General features: G+C 37.9%; 1 protein-coding gene across 2 annotated transcripts in view; it reads right to left on the bottom strand.

Moving 5' to 3' along the window:
• The window catches only part of draxina (dorsal inhibitory axon guidance protein a), a 55,124-nt gene extending 48,000 nt beyond the window's left edge, over positions 1-7,124 (bottom strand). Inside the window, exon 1 of one of the 2 annotated variants that reach the window (XM_081358647.1) lies at positions 7,040-7,124. The gene's annotated coding sequence lies outside the window, so the exon portion shown is untranslated. The remainder of the gene's footprint in view (positions 1-7,039) is intronic. The other variant, XM_081358646.1, reaches the window with a different exon arrangement.
• Positions 7,125-16,203: the final 9,079 nt, after the last annotated feature.

The following is a 16,203-nucleotide window of genomic DNA, read 5'->3' on the forward strand; positions in this document are numbered from 1 at the left end:
CTGAGGGGGCTGAAGGATGAAATTAAGTCTTGAGATGTGGGGGTCGTGACTCGTGCACCCTGCGAGGCTTGGTAGGACCTCATCCACAAAGACCACACATCATTTAAATAGGAGCCATTGTAAACATACACAACATCTGGCATGATATGGCAAAGGCCCAGTGCTCAGCCTTAAGGTAAGATGCTGACCGTGAGATGACAAGAGAGGAGAGATGCTGAGGGGGTGGGGAATCTTATGTATCCAATGCATGATTTATAAAGATGCTGAGCTGTGCAAAATCAATAATACAGCCAAATTTGATTAAAAGCAATAAAAATGTTGCCTATTTGTTCTACACACAATTGCTATGTGATTTCTTGAAAAAAACAAAACAATATCCAATTTGTATACCAGTTCTCAATGCTAAATTGGACTTTGACAGTAAGAAACGGTTATTCGGTACTAATAATTACTGCAGATTTACACATTTTATAAAGAAAATGGCAGATGCCTCACTGTATGTTACCCTAGAGTGCTGTTTCTCTGTTGTTGCTAAGGTGTTCTTAGTAGCTTATACCATGCTGTTTTGTAGTTACTAAAGGTGTTATGATAGTTTCTTAGCATGTTGTTGTGGTTGTTCAGGGTGGTTGCTAGGACATTGCTGACTGGTCCACCCAGAAATCTCTATAATATTCTGAGTCCTAAAACTGGGCTGGGGTCCCTCCCTCTATGTAAGTCTACAGGATTTTTTACCCACGCATTTTATAGTCTGCTAGGCATAAGAGTATGTCTGATCACTTAGAAAAGTAAATATTTGTCTACCCCCCCCCCCCCTTCGCAAACACAAACACACACACACAAAACCTTATCCCCAAAGCTACACATAACCACTTTTTTAAAACAAAATAAAATAAATTACAATGCTGTCAATATGTCAATACTGTATGTGTCTATAGAGTTAAGGTTAGGGGATAGAATAAACAGTTTGTATAAAGTATAAAAATTATTTCTATGGAAAGTCCCCATAAAACATGGATACCCAGTGTGTGTGTGTGTGTTTGTGTGTGTGTGTATGTTTATTGTATTTGTAAATATTTTTTACACACAAACACAAACAAGGAACACTTAATATTGATGCAATTAATGTCCAATAAAGATTTGTTTAAATAACTTTTTCAGGTTTTCCGTGGCCTAATCTAAAGTGACCTAAGCCCCCGTGTCAACAAGCTTCCCCCTAAATTTGGAATTGTATAGCATAAAAAAAAAACTTAAACCGGGTTCAATGTGCAGATTTTGCTGTGGCAGTAGTGATGCAAATAATAGACTAAATAATTGTGCCGCCATATCCTTTTAAACTCTGAGAAGAAAAAATTACTCGACGACCAATGCAGAGAAGCAAAGCCATATGAAGAGTATGCCGCGCGCGAGTAGTAGTGAATGATTGTTCATCATGAATGATTTGTCACTCTGTCTGCACTCGCTCAAAGATCTTCTATCATACAAACGGACCCAGCTTTTCGTGTCTTTTTTTACAGTCTATGGTCCACAACAATCTGTCAGTAACCAGCTTTCTGACAGATAGGCAGCAGATAGTGAGACTGGGGAAACTTAGTCTGCATAGGAGACAGACAGGAGGTCATACAACTGTCTGGTGCAGTCATTACAACCTGTAGCTGAACACGCTCAAAACTGTGGAGATGAGAGTGGACTTTTTGGGAGGGAAACCCCATCACTCCCCCTCCTCAAGATCACGAGCAGCACTGTGGCAGCAGTGGAGTCATTCAGGTTCCTGGGCACCACCATCTCTCAGGACCTGAAGTGGGACAGTCACATTGACTCCATTGTGAAAAAGGCCCAGCAGAGGTTGTACTTCCTTCGCCAGCTGAGGAAGTTCAACCTGCCATAGCAGCTGCTGACACAGTTCTACTCAGCCGTCATGGAGTCTGTCCTGTGTTCGTCTATAACTGTCTGGTTTGTTCAGCTACCAAATCTAGACATCAGGGGACTACAACGGACACGGACAGACTGCTGAGAGAATTATTGGTACCCACCCTCCATGACCTGTACTGTCCGGACGGCACCTCAGATCACTAGGAACTAGAACATCTAGGCACAGGAAACAGTTTCTTCCCACAGGCTATTTCCTTCTTGAACAGTTAAATGCCTTACAAATGCAATACCCCACTTTTTTGTGCAATATCCTTGTAAATTTATTTAGTCCTATTTATTCATATTATTATCCACAATACTGTAAATATGTACATTATCTGTATAATCTCTAAAATTTGGGTCAAATATGGACAAACCCAACCGTTGGGTTAAAAAAATTAATTAAAAAAATGTAACCCAGTGGCTGGGTTTGTCCATATTTGACCCACAAATTTGACTTGAAACAACCCAGCATTTTTTAGAGTGTGTAAATGTTTATTCTGACTAAACCTGTGTCTTTATACTTTTTTATATTTGTTATTCTTGAATGTTATTATGTGTCTTGTTATATTTACTGTATATGTGTGTACTAGAAGCTTCAATAGCCTACCAAAGTAAATTCCTTGTTTGTGCAAGCAAATTCGGCAATAAAGCTTTTTCTGATTCTGTAGAGGCATGTTTTTCCAATGAACCTGTGTTGATTGTTATGGTGGTCATCAGTACATTAAAAAAATATTATAGTTAACAAAAAAAACTACTAAAAATAGCAAAAACACACAAAAATTTGTAAAAAAAAAATCTAAAAATGGATAAAAAACATTTAATAAAAACTAATTAAAAATATGTATGTAACTATCATAGTGTCTGAATTATACTAAAATAGCACTGGTCATCAAACAAAATAATTATTCCAGTATATCTTGAATATGTTAATATTTTTAATAATATATTTGACTGAAATAATCAAATATATATCCTATGGAAAAGCATTCCAGTAACCTAGTCCTCTGCAGTAACACAAGAAACAAATCACAAACACATGCTTCAATGTCAGACACATTCATATGAGATACAAGACATAGAAGTATAGCCACAACAAACAGAGATCTCAGTGGATTCATGCAGTAGTACTTCAGTAGTCTGTAGAGCAACGGCAGGCAAGTTTAGATTATATAAGATATTCAGCAAAGGGTCACAGCATGGAGCCAGGGATGGTGCTGGAAATTCAGTGAAAGACAACGAGACCCAGAACCAGAAAGAGAATGAAAGAAAAACAGAAAGAAAAAAAGCAAGGGGGGTGGAGTAACCACAGAGGATATGTGTGAGCACAACATGGTGTTCAGATCCTACCACTGTGTGAATAACTGATAAAAGCCTCCACAAGCGACTTGGATGATATTGTGCAAAAGTTTGAAAGGAATGTGAAGCTCACTAATGAACTCAGTGACATTTCAAGAGGAGGGAGAGAGCTTCCACTGTGAGGTCTTCAACATCTCCTCCTGCTGAGATCTGGGGCTCCATAAGCCATCTGCTGCACCCCTGCTACCCAAAGCAGGAGAAAAAAAGCTTTTCAAAGAGATGAAAGGTTGAAGCTTTTTCTCTATACTTCCTCAACTGGAAGATCTAAGAAAGTTACAACTTTTTGAGAGTTGTCTGATACTGAATGAGGTGGATATATACCACATACAAGACAGAGAATATTTTCTGAGTCGTTACTAGCTAACTCTAATTGGTTTCTATTCTGGGAAGTATATGTAGGTCTACCTCAGTTAGGGTTTGCTTGAGTTTGTGTGTGGATTGGGTCATGTTTGATGTGTAGAAGCAGTTGGTTGGACTCTAAATGACATGAGGGGACGCTGCCCATGCCAGATTCACACCCACTAAATCTCCCAGACCGTGAAGACAAGAATAGTCATCAAGAAAGGGTGGCACTTTTGAAGAGCCTCAATAATATTCTGCTACAAAACTAGTGAGCTTTCTTGCTGTCTACTACCTACATAGGTAGCATCCCAGTGAAATGGAGCCTCAAGTGACGGATTTGGAATGCAATAGCCAGCTATGTCTGTCTTAGAAACAGTGCTCCTCAGGCAGAGAACATGTGTGTGTGTATCTATCTATCTATCTATCTATCTATCTATCTATCTATCTATCTATCTATCTATCTATCTATCTATCTATCTATCTATCTATCTATCTATCTATCTATCTATCTATATATCTATATATATATATATATATATATGTATATATATATATATATATATATATATATATATATATATATATTAAGTCCCACATGTTCTTTGCCTGAGGAGCACTGTGAATGACCAAGACACAAGAAAATCACACTTTTCAGCACCATTTCTAAGCTTTGTATAATAGCCAAAATTGTATAATAAAACCCAAAGCCACAGTCTATAATAAAACCAATAATATCCCTGTAACAGTGATGTCATAAGTACAATTTCATACTTCATGCAGGAAAAGAGTATTGCTTTATTACATCATTTATTTTAAATTATTGTCAGATATTTTGCTGCAGGTCTGTATAAGCACATTATATGTGACTAAGATCAAGATAATAATAATAAAAAAAAAAGTGCTTAGCTTTGCAAATTGCAAATCCTTCAAATTTTGCACTGAGAATCTGAAATAAGGTTGACAGAAACCTTAAGATTTCACAACCAGCCTCCTAAAATAAAAAAAAATCAAACAAAAGAATGCTTCAAAAGAGGGAAATAAACGCATCTACAAAATGAGAGCAGCCATCCCTTAACAAACAGTTTCAGCAATTTCACACCTCACATTGTTCGTTTTGGCAGCTCTAAAAGTGTCAAGGATGCAAAGCGCGTAACAACAGGCTAAGTGTTAAAATTGCCATAAAGAGAATCCATCTGGTGCCAAGAGAGCTCAGGAAAAGTGAGAGAGTGATATCACAACTGGCTCCCTGCAATATCTTCTAGCTAAGCATCCTGGCAGAATGCTCCTCATCCTCACAGCAGGGAAAACTCCTTCATCCTGTCCCAAAAAACAGACAGATGCACAAGCACACACACTCTGCAGTCTTTATTGGCACGTTGTGAGGCGTGAAGACAACAAAAAGAAGGCAACGTGGAGAACCACGCCATATGATCAACCATAAAACTAGTCTACATGGAAACATCTCTGTTGAATCAAAGTAGCTTCTGTATAAGATAAGTGGGAGAGAGGGACAGTGTCTCATTTGTTAAGCAATAGACCAGCTGTCTCCAGTGTCCAACAAAGACTAATTCCCAGTTAGCCAGCAGGACATTGACGCTGGAGAACAAATCACACAAAGGTCTTTATTGATCTGCTTTGGGGTCTCTTAATTGCTGAAGCGATTGGAAGTGTTTTAGGGATGGCCTACATTTGGAGCATCTGTTCTTTCTTAACAATCACACTCTAGCTAGAATCAGCAGAAGGTCATTTGATCATAGTATTGATGAGTTCTTTGATATTCAGTCAGCATTGTACAGTCGATGTCTTGATGCCACTGAATGGCATGACATGATCAATATGTGTGATCATTTAAAACATTTATTGATTAGAAGTGTGGCTCTGTAAGAAGAACGCACATTTGGAGCACACAATTACCAAGCAACATTGAAGCCATTTAAGTAAAAAAAAAAAAAAATTGTTCCAAACAACGCCAGCAAGAGAATGAGCACAAAGAAACAAGACAATCACGCTTTTCAGCACCATTTCTAAGCTTTGCAACTCTGCAAATATGACTATACAGCACACATGAAATTCCAGCATTTATTGATGCCAGAAAACAATGCATCTAAAACAGAAGTCAAAGAATCAAGTTTTTTGTGGTTGTAAAACTTAAGATATAAAAACTGGAAGCTGCAATTGTTACAAGTATTACAGGACATCATTTGTGTCACTATAAATGTTGCAGTTCCTAAATGCATATGTCATTCATTTATATTATGTTAATATAATATTTGAGCTATTCAAATCTGTTGATAATAATAGCACAGTAGAAGACCACATGATTACAAAGTTTCTAAATTTATTTCAGCAACTGTTGCCATGAAGGCAAATAAATTAATAATTATAAAAACATAATTCTATCAATATTGACTTGTTAAAATTTCATTCATGTTAACTTATTTCAATTTTTATTTTTTACAAAGGTTTACAGTAACATTTCTTACTTTTTTTATCAATTTACTGTTCAACAATTAATACGTTTTTACTATATAATTTTACCTTATTTTTCATTTTTGTTTTAATTTTATTACTTATTTACATTATCTGCTACATTATTCTTTCTACATCGAAGGTATTCCATCGATCATTAAAGTCACAAAGATGGATCAAGTTTGTATAATGATGTGTGCAAAAAAAGAGCTAGATCCTTATTTGGAGTCTAATTAAAATTCACATGTAATTGCATGCTTTCAAACTCAGCTGCCCACTCAAATCAAGTCACACAATTACTGTTTTTGTGGCGTTCATGTTTTTATTTGTAGCTAAAGCGCCTTGAGCTCTGGAAAGGCGCTATAAATTAAACTTATTATTATTATAATTATGAACATAAAGATATGATCAAGCTTGGGGTCTCACAGTTGCGCGCACACAGACGCACTTTCTTACATATTATATTCATTATCTTTAAAATAAAGAAATCTATCAAATACACAGGCCTATGGAAAATAAAATATTACCCAAATTAAATTGCTAAATTGAAAATAAACATATTTGCTCTTAAAAATCAATGAAGTAGTCTATAGTAAGAAGAGATGGCGATTGTAGGCTATAGGGTGTATCCTGATTAGAAAAACGTGGAAATGCTGATCTTGGTTAGTTTTAAAACAAAACTGTTCTCCATACCATCTTTCTGACAAACATCATTTTGCGATTTGAAAATAATACAAACGGGGAAAACAGAGAACATACTGAAAATGAGAATAATAAGAATAGAAAAGAGGCAAAAGTTGTGTCTTTTTTTGGTTTAATAGTAAATAATAAATTAACCCCCAAGCGAAATGCACCCTAAAAAGCTTAACATGTTTCCATCAAAAGATTTGACAAAATCAAATATGAATACGATATGACATTCTTTAAAGCATAAGAATGAGTATAAGAGCAGGACTCTTACCGTGTATTTATCCGTTGAAAGGGAGCTGAGTGAAGAAGCAAATCATAGATGAACTGTCTCGGGCTCTGATTGTCGAGCGCGCTCCCTGATGCGCGCCGCTGGGAAGGCTGATGTCAGTGATGATGAGAGAAAATAACCGAACAAGTTCACCACATATTTATCCCTCAGGAAAAACGAAGAAAATTAAAGCAGAATTTCTCACAAACAGGCTTCCTCACATATCTCCTCAGAAAAGCCCTCATAAATGGTAACACGGCAGTCATTTATTTTTTATTTTATCAGGCATAGTTATAAGTGTATCTCCTTTAAAATGTATATCTGGAAGTAAAATGATGTAATTTGGCATAAATTAAAGAGAAAACAATAACACAGCGAGAAAGTAAAATATGTAGGTATAGGCTAGCTAGTACAGTCTCCTTCCTGTCCAAACATTCTGCTAAAACAGCTTCATATGGTATAGCATTCTTATTCAACTCAAAAGCATTTGACTGGCGCAAAAACAAAAAAAAAAAACTTCTAGTACACTATTTGAAACCTGCCATCTTACTCATGGCAGCTCAGTTCTGATGCCAGGTTGTTTTCAGCCAATCACCTCAGCTGTTAATGATATAGCTACTGTTGTGCTGTAGGAAAATTACATCATGATCATGGTTTGCTTATCACAAGAATATGCAGTCTTAAGCCCTTTAATAGCTATACTAATATAATGCAATATTTGATAGCAGGAAAAAAAAAATCAAAATTCACATCTAATTCTGAACGATGACATTCTTTTCTTTATGAATACAACAATATACTTGTTTTTGCTGTCTGTTATTGATCACACTTTTAAAAGATGGAGTGATAAAGGCATTTTTTTTTTTTTTTTTTATTGATAATTATTTTGCTACTTTCAGTTACCTTATATCCTAATATAATTTTGCTTATTCAGGTTGTGGCAAACAGGGCGAGGCTGGTGGCGTGTTTGATAATGAGCGTCACCTGCGCTGCACTGGTCTCTTATCTCTCACGGAGGAGCACGGATGAGAGAGGACCAGGCCTGGGCTGCGTTTCCCAAAAGCATCGTAAGCGGCAATTGTTCTACGATCAATTTAGGCTTACGTTGCTTTTGAGAAACGTGGACCTGGGCAGTTATGTTATGTTATGTTATGTCATGTCATGTCATGTCATGTCATGTCATGTCATGTCATGTCATGTTATGTTATGTTATGTTATGTTGCTCGCTAGATTCTGATTAAGTTTGTAGAGTGCGTGAGCATGTTTGCATTTATGTACAGTACTATGGGTGTGTGTGTGTGTGTGTGTGTGTGTGTGTGTGTGTGTGTGCATGCATGTAGGTATACTTACATATGTATATTTATGTTTTGCATGTATGCACTTTCTTTTTTAATTATTATTATTATATACATTTCATATATTATGATTATTATTATTATTATTATTATAGATACTGCAGTTTCTTGTTAATCCTCCTGATGGGGTTTATGGGTGGGGGGAGGTTACCTATGTTCGTCTAGTTTTTGTCTGAATTCACCTGAATACACATAGGCTACATCAGAGAGGAAAAATACCACTTTTGCACATTCAGATCATTTATCATTGAAGTATAGTGTTTTTTTTTTTTTTTTTTTTTTCCATTTAAAGCTGCCAGGATGCTATAGGGTTACATCCCTACTCTTTTTCAAGGCCCTTTTTAACGTCTCATCCGAAGGACGGTGCTTTTTTTGACAGTAGCCTATAGTGTCCCCATCACTATACTGGGGCGTTAGGACCCACACAGACCACAGGGTGAGCGCCCCCTGCTGTCCTCACTAACACCTCTTCCAGCAGCAACCTAGGAGGTCTTACATCCAGGTACTGACCAGGCTCAACTCTTTACCAAGCTTTAGTGGGCAACCGGTCTTGGTCTACAGGGTGATAGCTGCTTAACTCTGAGCTATTCATGATTCTCTTCACCAAGCCCGAGTTCCAGCTAAAGAAAAGCAGCCCCAAAGCATGATGCTGCCACCAGCATGCTTCACTGTGTTGGGGAGTACTTAACTACAAGTAGAGACACTACTAACTTAACCACATTTTTCAGTAGCTTGGCAGTAGCTCAGTTGCTTTTTAAGCAATGTTGCTTTTCCAGTAGCTAACTACTTTTTGCAGCAAGTAGCGGTGTAGCGCAAGCAAAAGCTACATTGCGTTTTGTCGAGCCTGCGATGCATTGAAGCAGCGCAGCTTCTTCTTCTTACTCCGCCATTTTGGCAGTGGTATCAATAGCATGATCGATAGTGGTCGAATGATATTTAAAACCAGACTGTTTAAACCTTATAATTTCAACATGGTGGACAGCTGCTGCGCCTGGATGCCAGAACAGGTGGAGGAAAGCAAAGGGGAAATAATTTTATCGTATTCCTAAGGATCCTGATAGACAACTGAAATGGTTCACTGCAATAAAACATGCTAACCAACACAACAAAACAGAGAGATGGGAGCCATCAAGCAATGTATTTCGCTTGTGCAGTGATCACTTCATATCAGGTATGTTCTTCCTAATGTAACTTGGTTAGCTAACATGTTTAAAATGGTTTCTGACGATTGTAATGCCATTATGTTTAAGTTTCCAACCCTCTACAATGCGAATGAATCACTCACATATGCAACTAAATCTTCACTCTGGGCGACTAAATAATGTCTATCATTAGCCATTAGTTAATAAATTCTTAGATTTTACACGCCAGTGTGTGTGTTGGAGGCTAAGAAACGTATAAGTTTAGCATAGATATATTTTCACTCGCTGAATACTCTGACTGAGCGCTTAAGAGTTTATCTCTCCGTCAAGCTGATTTATTTAACTGATAGTGATCACTAGTTGGTATTCTTTTCTGTTAACTAAAGTTCATTGCTGTGTAACTTCAATGTTAGTACACTGTTAGAAATTTCTTGTAATTTTACAGGAAATTCCTGGCTAATAGTTGCCGTAAATTTACTGTAAACAGTATACAGGACTGTTATTGTAAAATAAATACAACAAGGTACTGTACTTAATAGAATTTCCTGTAATTTTACAGGATAGAATACTGTAAATATTACAGCAAAATTTTATATTTACGGCAACTTAGTAGCCAGGAATTTCCTGTAATTTTAGGGATTTCCTGTAATTTCACAGGACAGAATATTGTAAATATTACAATTAAATGTTGTAACTTCGATAAATGTCCTCTTTCAGACTTCTGCAAAGAAAAACAAAACACTTAGTATTTTTTTTTAATATTTTTATTTTCTCTTAAAACTGATGAGAAAACAGAGTGCACAATGCACAAACAAACAATCTATTACTGTACCAAACTGGTTAAACATGAGTTGTCAAACATACTAATGTCCCCTGCCCACTAATGTCCCCTGCCCACCAATTCCTCAAAAGTGTGCAAACTGGTGCGTTCAGCCCTCGTTTTTTTCTCTGCCTTGCTGCCCGTCTGGGGATTTATGCCGCAAAAGGCTCTGAAAACAGGGGGAAAAACACACTTATCAGGTAACATTTAAGACTGATATGACATGGTCATAACCATGACATGAAACATTAAGGGATCTTTATGAATGAATGAGTGCTTGTGTGTGTGAGACTGAGTGTCATTGTAGGCTATATGAGTATGTGTGTGTCTGTGTGTATATGTCTGTGGCTTGGCACGATCGATGCAAGGGTCTGCGATGCGAGTGCACCGGTTGGAGTGGAGTGCATCGAATAGAAATTGGGCTGAAACCATGATGCATCTCCCTTTAAAGCTTTGCATCGGTAAAATCTGATTTCCTATTTTATATAAGCCTTTATATTTTTAAATGATTATTTTCATTCAATTTACTTTAATAATTATCTCAGCCATTTCCCAAACAAGCAGACTATTAGATGCGGAGGGGTAGGTCTATTTTCAGGTCGAAATTCATGAGCATTGTTTACAAATAGAAAGATCTCTAAACCGTGATTCTAACACCCGAGCTACACCGGGCCTCTACACGCGCGTATTACGCTGAATTCTACGCACTCGTAGATTCAACTGATGTCAGCGATTCTGGCTACACCAGGAACACGGACAGCGCAGACCCGGCGCATGTGTACTTTAAAATAGAAATTAGTTCTATTTTTCCACGCACTCGCACATCACGCATCTGCAACACAGAGAAAACTTTCATCTTGTTGGATAGCTGCACGTTGTTATAGCTAGCAAACACAAGTCCCACCCTACTCTGCTTCTGATTGGCTAAACACGTTTTTTTTTTTTTTTTAAGTGAGAGCTGCCATAGGTTTTGGGGAACTCAAAAATGATAAACCTTTTCCGAATTTCTATCCTGATGAAAATTTCTTCACAACCGTGTCACGCCGGAATACTTTAACCCCTGAGTGTGTGCCTGTGAGAGATTGAGTGATCCCTTTCTCACTAAATTGGATAGCATAATTTGAGTTTTTTCTTATACCTGCAAAGCAATGTGTAAAATCTGATCACTCAAAATGCGAAGTAATATGTTTTTGTATTAAGTGGGCCAGGGTGACTTAATGACATCCCTAACTCTAACAAAAAATGTAAATTACAGAAAAGTTATAAACATTGATTAAAGGGATAGTTCGCCCAAAACTGATATTTAACCCATGATTTACTCACCCTCAAGCCGTTCGAGATGCATATGTCAATCTTTTTTCAGATGAACACATTTTCAGTTATTTTAGAAAATGTCTTAGATCTTTCAGTGGTTATAATGTGAAGTTATGGGGTCCACCTCCTTCAAGTCCCAAAATGTGCATGCATCCTTCACAAAAGTAATCCATCCGGCTCCAGGGGGATAAACGAAGGCCTTCTGAGGGTAATCAATGCGGTTTTGTCGTAAAAATATACATATTTAAAACTTTATAACCGAAAATAACTGGCTTCCGGTAGCGGTCGACGCGCGTTCACGGAGATGGATGCTGGTGTATGACGTAGGACGAAGCGTAGGAAGCGTCGTGATGTCGAACAAACGTAGAGTTTTGTTTTGCTCTGCTCTCTGGCTGCGCTGTCACATTCGTTCTACGTCACGACGCTTCCTACGCTTCGTCCTACGTCATACACCAGCATCCATCTCCGTGAACGCGCGTTGACCGCTACCGGAAGCCAGTTATTTTCACTTATAAAGTTTTAAATATGTATATTTTTACGACAAAACCGCACGGATTACCCTCAGAAGGCCTTCGTTTATCCCCCTGGAGCTGAATGGATTACTTTTGTGAAGGATGCATGCACATTTTGGGACTTGAACGAAGTGGACCCCATAGCTTGACATTATAACCACTGAAAGATCTAAGACATTTTCTAAAATAACTGAAAATGTGTTCGTCTGAAAAAAGATTGACATATGCATCTCGAATGGCTTGAGGGTGAGTAAATCATGGGTTAAATATCATTTTTGGGCAAACTATCCCTTTAAGATCCCTTCATGTATAAAGTCGTTGCTTATGGAGGTATATTTGATTCAAATCAACTGAACACCTGTGACAGCGTGATTTGTAGTTGTAGAGAAAAGCCACACATGTGTATCAGTAAATTTGAAGTCAAAGAGAGAAATGGTTTAAGAGTTGCAAACTTGTAGACTTTTTTTTCTCTCCCACAAACACAACACAACAGTTACACCTTCTCAAATTCTTCATTGCAGTTTCACAAATCCTATTCTACAAATCACAAATTAAGAAACCCATTTTGCTCCCATTTTTTATACAATTGTTGCAGTGAACATGTCCTTAAAACAACCTTTAACGGTCGTTTTCAAAACTGTGCAATTCACCGAGTGATTAGTGATGTCCGTTGATGTTCTAAAACAAGTAGCGTAGCGAAATACAGATTTCTGTTGGAGGACTCATTGCTCGTTAATATTACTGCGCTTCAGACTCAAATATCGAGTGGAAGTTTATACGCGGTTGTGAGGTATCTGAAAAAAATAGTTCTACTATAGCAAATCAGACGGATTGAAATCATACATTGCGCCGATATATTTGTTTTTAATCATCAACGAACACCACTAACCACTAACCACTAGTGAGTTGCACAGTTTTGAAAACGAACGTTAAGGGTTGTTTTAAGGACACCAAAACAAACCAGAAAAGAGACTCAAAGTGCTAAGTACCGGAATTATCCTTTAACCCCTCAGAGCCGCGTGGAGCACTTTTATGATGGATAAATGCAAGTGACTTTTTTGAGCTTCAAACTGATCTACTGCCTTTATAAAGCTTGGAAGTGTCAGGTTTTTTTTTTTTTATAACTCAGATGTCATATAGAAGAAAGAAGAAAGTCATATACACCTAGAATGGCTTGAAGGTAAGTAAATCATGGGGTAATATTCATTTAAAAGTGAACTACCCTTTTAACAAAATAAGGGAAGAATATACCTTGTACAGTTAGGCAAGCTGTGCTGGGTAGAGTCTCTCTCTGGATGTCAGCAGCTGTGGCAGAGGGCTAGGGAATAAAAAATGTAAACATTACCAAAAGTATTACCAATTACACAACAAATACCAATTACAAATCTATTATTATTGTAATATTCCATACAGTTTGCCAAGCAGCCACATATAATTTAAGACAAACAAAATGGTTAACTTGATTTTAATACAACTAATAATCTGCTGCCTTCTCTGAAGACAAAGAGAGCAGTGAAAGCCTTTCAACAGAACCCAGGCTCCGAAAAAAATATTTAATGACGGTGCTGGTCAGTTTATTTTATATAAAGACAGCTTAACGTTACATGACTGCTCTTTCACCTTGGTTGGCCAAGCACAAAGTTATAACATCTGAACATACCAGATGCTATATTCAGCTTTTATCACAGTTATAGCTAACTTACAGAATTAAATGAAAATACCTTCAATTAATTCTGTAAGTATTCAGTGACCGTAAAATCTACAAGCTACGTTTATGCTAGTGTGCAAACCACGATTTCAAGACAGCAAAACAGAAGTCATAATAACGTTAACTGTTACAACAGCCGGTAGCACGTGTAATCAATAATAATAATAATAACCTGAGCTAAGGAAGCTTACCGGGCGGGCTCACGTTAAGTTAGCTAAGTTAATGCTTATGTTTACAGTCTGGGATAACGTTATTTGAGCGATCGTCATTGTGGTGGTTTTCCATTAACGTTACGTTACAAGCTCAGCTCGACTCGATTCTACTCACCATGTTTGTTTTTCCATTGTGAATATCTAGTGTCTTGTACCTGATGTGGTAACTTACCTTTTTCGTTATGGATTGAGTAAGACGCCGCCACTTCACCGGGGTCAGTTTAGGTTGTGTACGTTAAGTTATACCGGGAGTGAGCGAGTCGAGTCGGGACGAGTTGAGCTAACGTTATAGGGATCTAACGTTACTCTAGATATTGTCACTGAAATATACCAAACGAAAAATTGTGAATATCTCGTACCTTGCACCTGCATGTGGTTCCTTTTCCGTATGGATTGAGAAAGAAGACGCCACTCCACCGCGGTCAGTTCACGTTGTTTTTAGTCGACTCGGGGCGAACGTCACTTAAGCTAATGTCACTGAAATATACCAAACGAAACAATCAGCAGCACTCACTCATATCAACGTTATCCATATACTTATAAAATAGATTTCATGTTAACGTTTCATACCTGAGATGTGTTATTCTTTCAAAAATGTTGGATTCTCTGGTACCGTTGGCCGCGCAATTTCAAAATTCAAACAGCAACGATCCCACAATGCTATGCGGCGGCTGTAAAATAATGCTTCTACAGTGTAGATACAATAAAATTACAGGACTGTCCATAAATTTCCCATCATGCATTTGCATTTACAATAAAAACATGAATACAACATGTTGTTGTAAAATTTATTGTAAAAATTACATCAATTGCTAACAGTGTACTTAGGCTCAATGCCAATTCACCCCTTGCCCCTACCCCTCCGTTTTGCGCGTTCCCGTGAAGGGGTAGGGTTGTCTCGATTCTCTTTTGGTTGGAGGGGTAGGGGGTAGGGGTAGGGGTAGGGGGAAGGGCTAGATAGCCCTTGCAACGAAGATTTTTCGGGACCACACTTCAAACGAAGGGATATGAGAAATGTACCTGCATACACCGGCTACAGAGGCAACATGACTGCCAATAATCATTTTCTTTATGTCACATTCAATATTGTGTTCATATTTACGTCATGTTCTTCAAAGAAACGGTTGCAAAAAAATCCCTAGGGGAATATTTTCACCCCTACGCCTTGCCCTCTATTTCAAGGGGCAAGGGTAAGGGGTAGGCGAAGGGTTAGGGGTAGGCGAAGGGGTATAAAATAGAATTGGGATTGGGCTTAGTCTACTTGTAAATCGCTATGGATTAAAGTGTCAGATAAATGAATAGATGTTAATGTAGCTAGCCTAAAAGAAGCTTAAATTGTTGCCATTTTCTTTTTATTACTGTTTTAGGGAAAAAGAGTGACAACCCTCTTTCACCCGACAACGTCCCATCTATCTTCAACCATGTTCCATCCCCGGAGAAGAGAGGAAGAAGGCGAAAGTTAGATGTGTTTAACAGAACACAGAAGAGCAAACTCCAAAGAACTGAGCAAGCAGCAAAGTCATCAGCTTCAGCAGTAACACATTCAACAGTTTGTGGCATTATAAGGATCTGTTATGTTTAATATATTAAGTCTTGCTATGTGCAGGTCTATGTCTTTTGAATTAAAGTGCGCAGTAAACTCTGTTGCCTTGAAACTCATGCTGCCGTCATTCATTACATATTCGCTCCTGGCTGTCCCCTGCCTGCCAATATGGCGGTATAAACAGAATAGGTCACGTGACGTCCGGAGCTCTATTAGATTACAAACTAAATTTGTGCATTACTGCCACCTGTTGTTTAATCACGCATCTTGCAGCTTACGGTTCACTGGCGTACAGAAGTGGGTTGATAATTCAAGTTTGACGCACCCATCCTACTATCCATGATGGAGCACGACATGGACGCAGAATCGAGTAGGGCGAGGCTGCAGACCTGGAGCCGGAATATACGCCCCAGGCAGTTTTATGCCCCTGTTGTTCCTGATGCATCCAGTAGGGGGAGGCTGTACAAGCAACACGAATTGAGGTATGTTAAATAATTAACTTGTTGTTTAGCAATGATGCAACATGTATTATTTATAAATGATTAGCTAAGGGTAGATATC

Source organism: Scardinius erythrophthalmus, assembly GCF_964197995.2.
Source record: "Scardinius erythrophthalmus genome assembly, chromosome: 25".
In the NCBI taxonomy this organism is placed as follows: Eukaryota; Metazoa; Chordata; class Actinopteri; order Cypriniformes; family Leuciscidae; genus Scardinius; species Scardinius erythrophthalmus.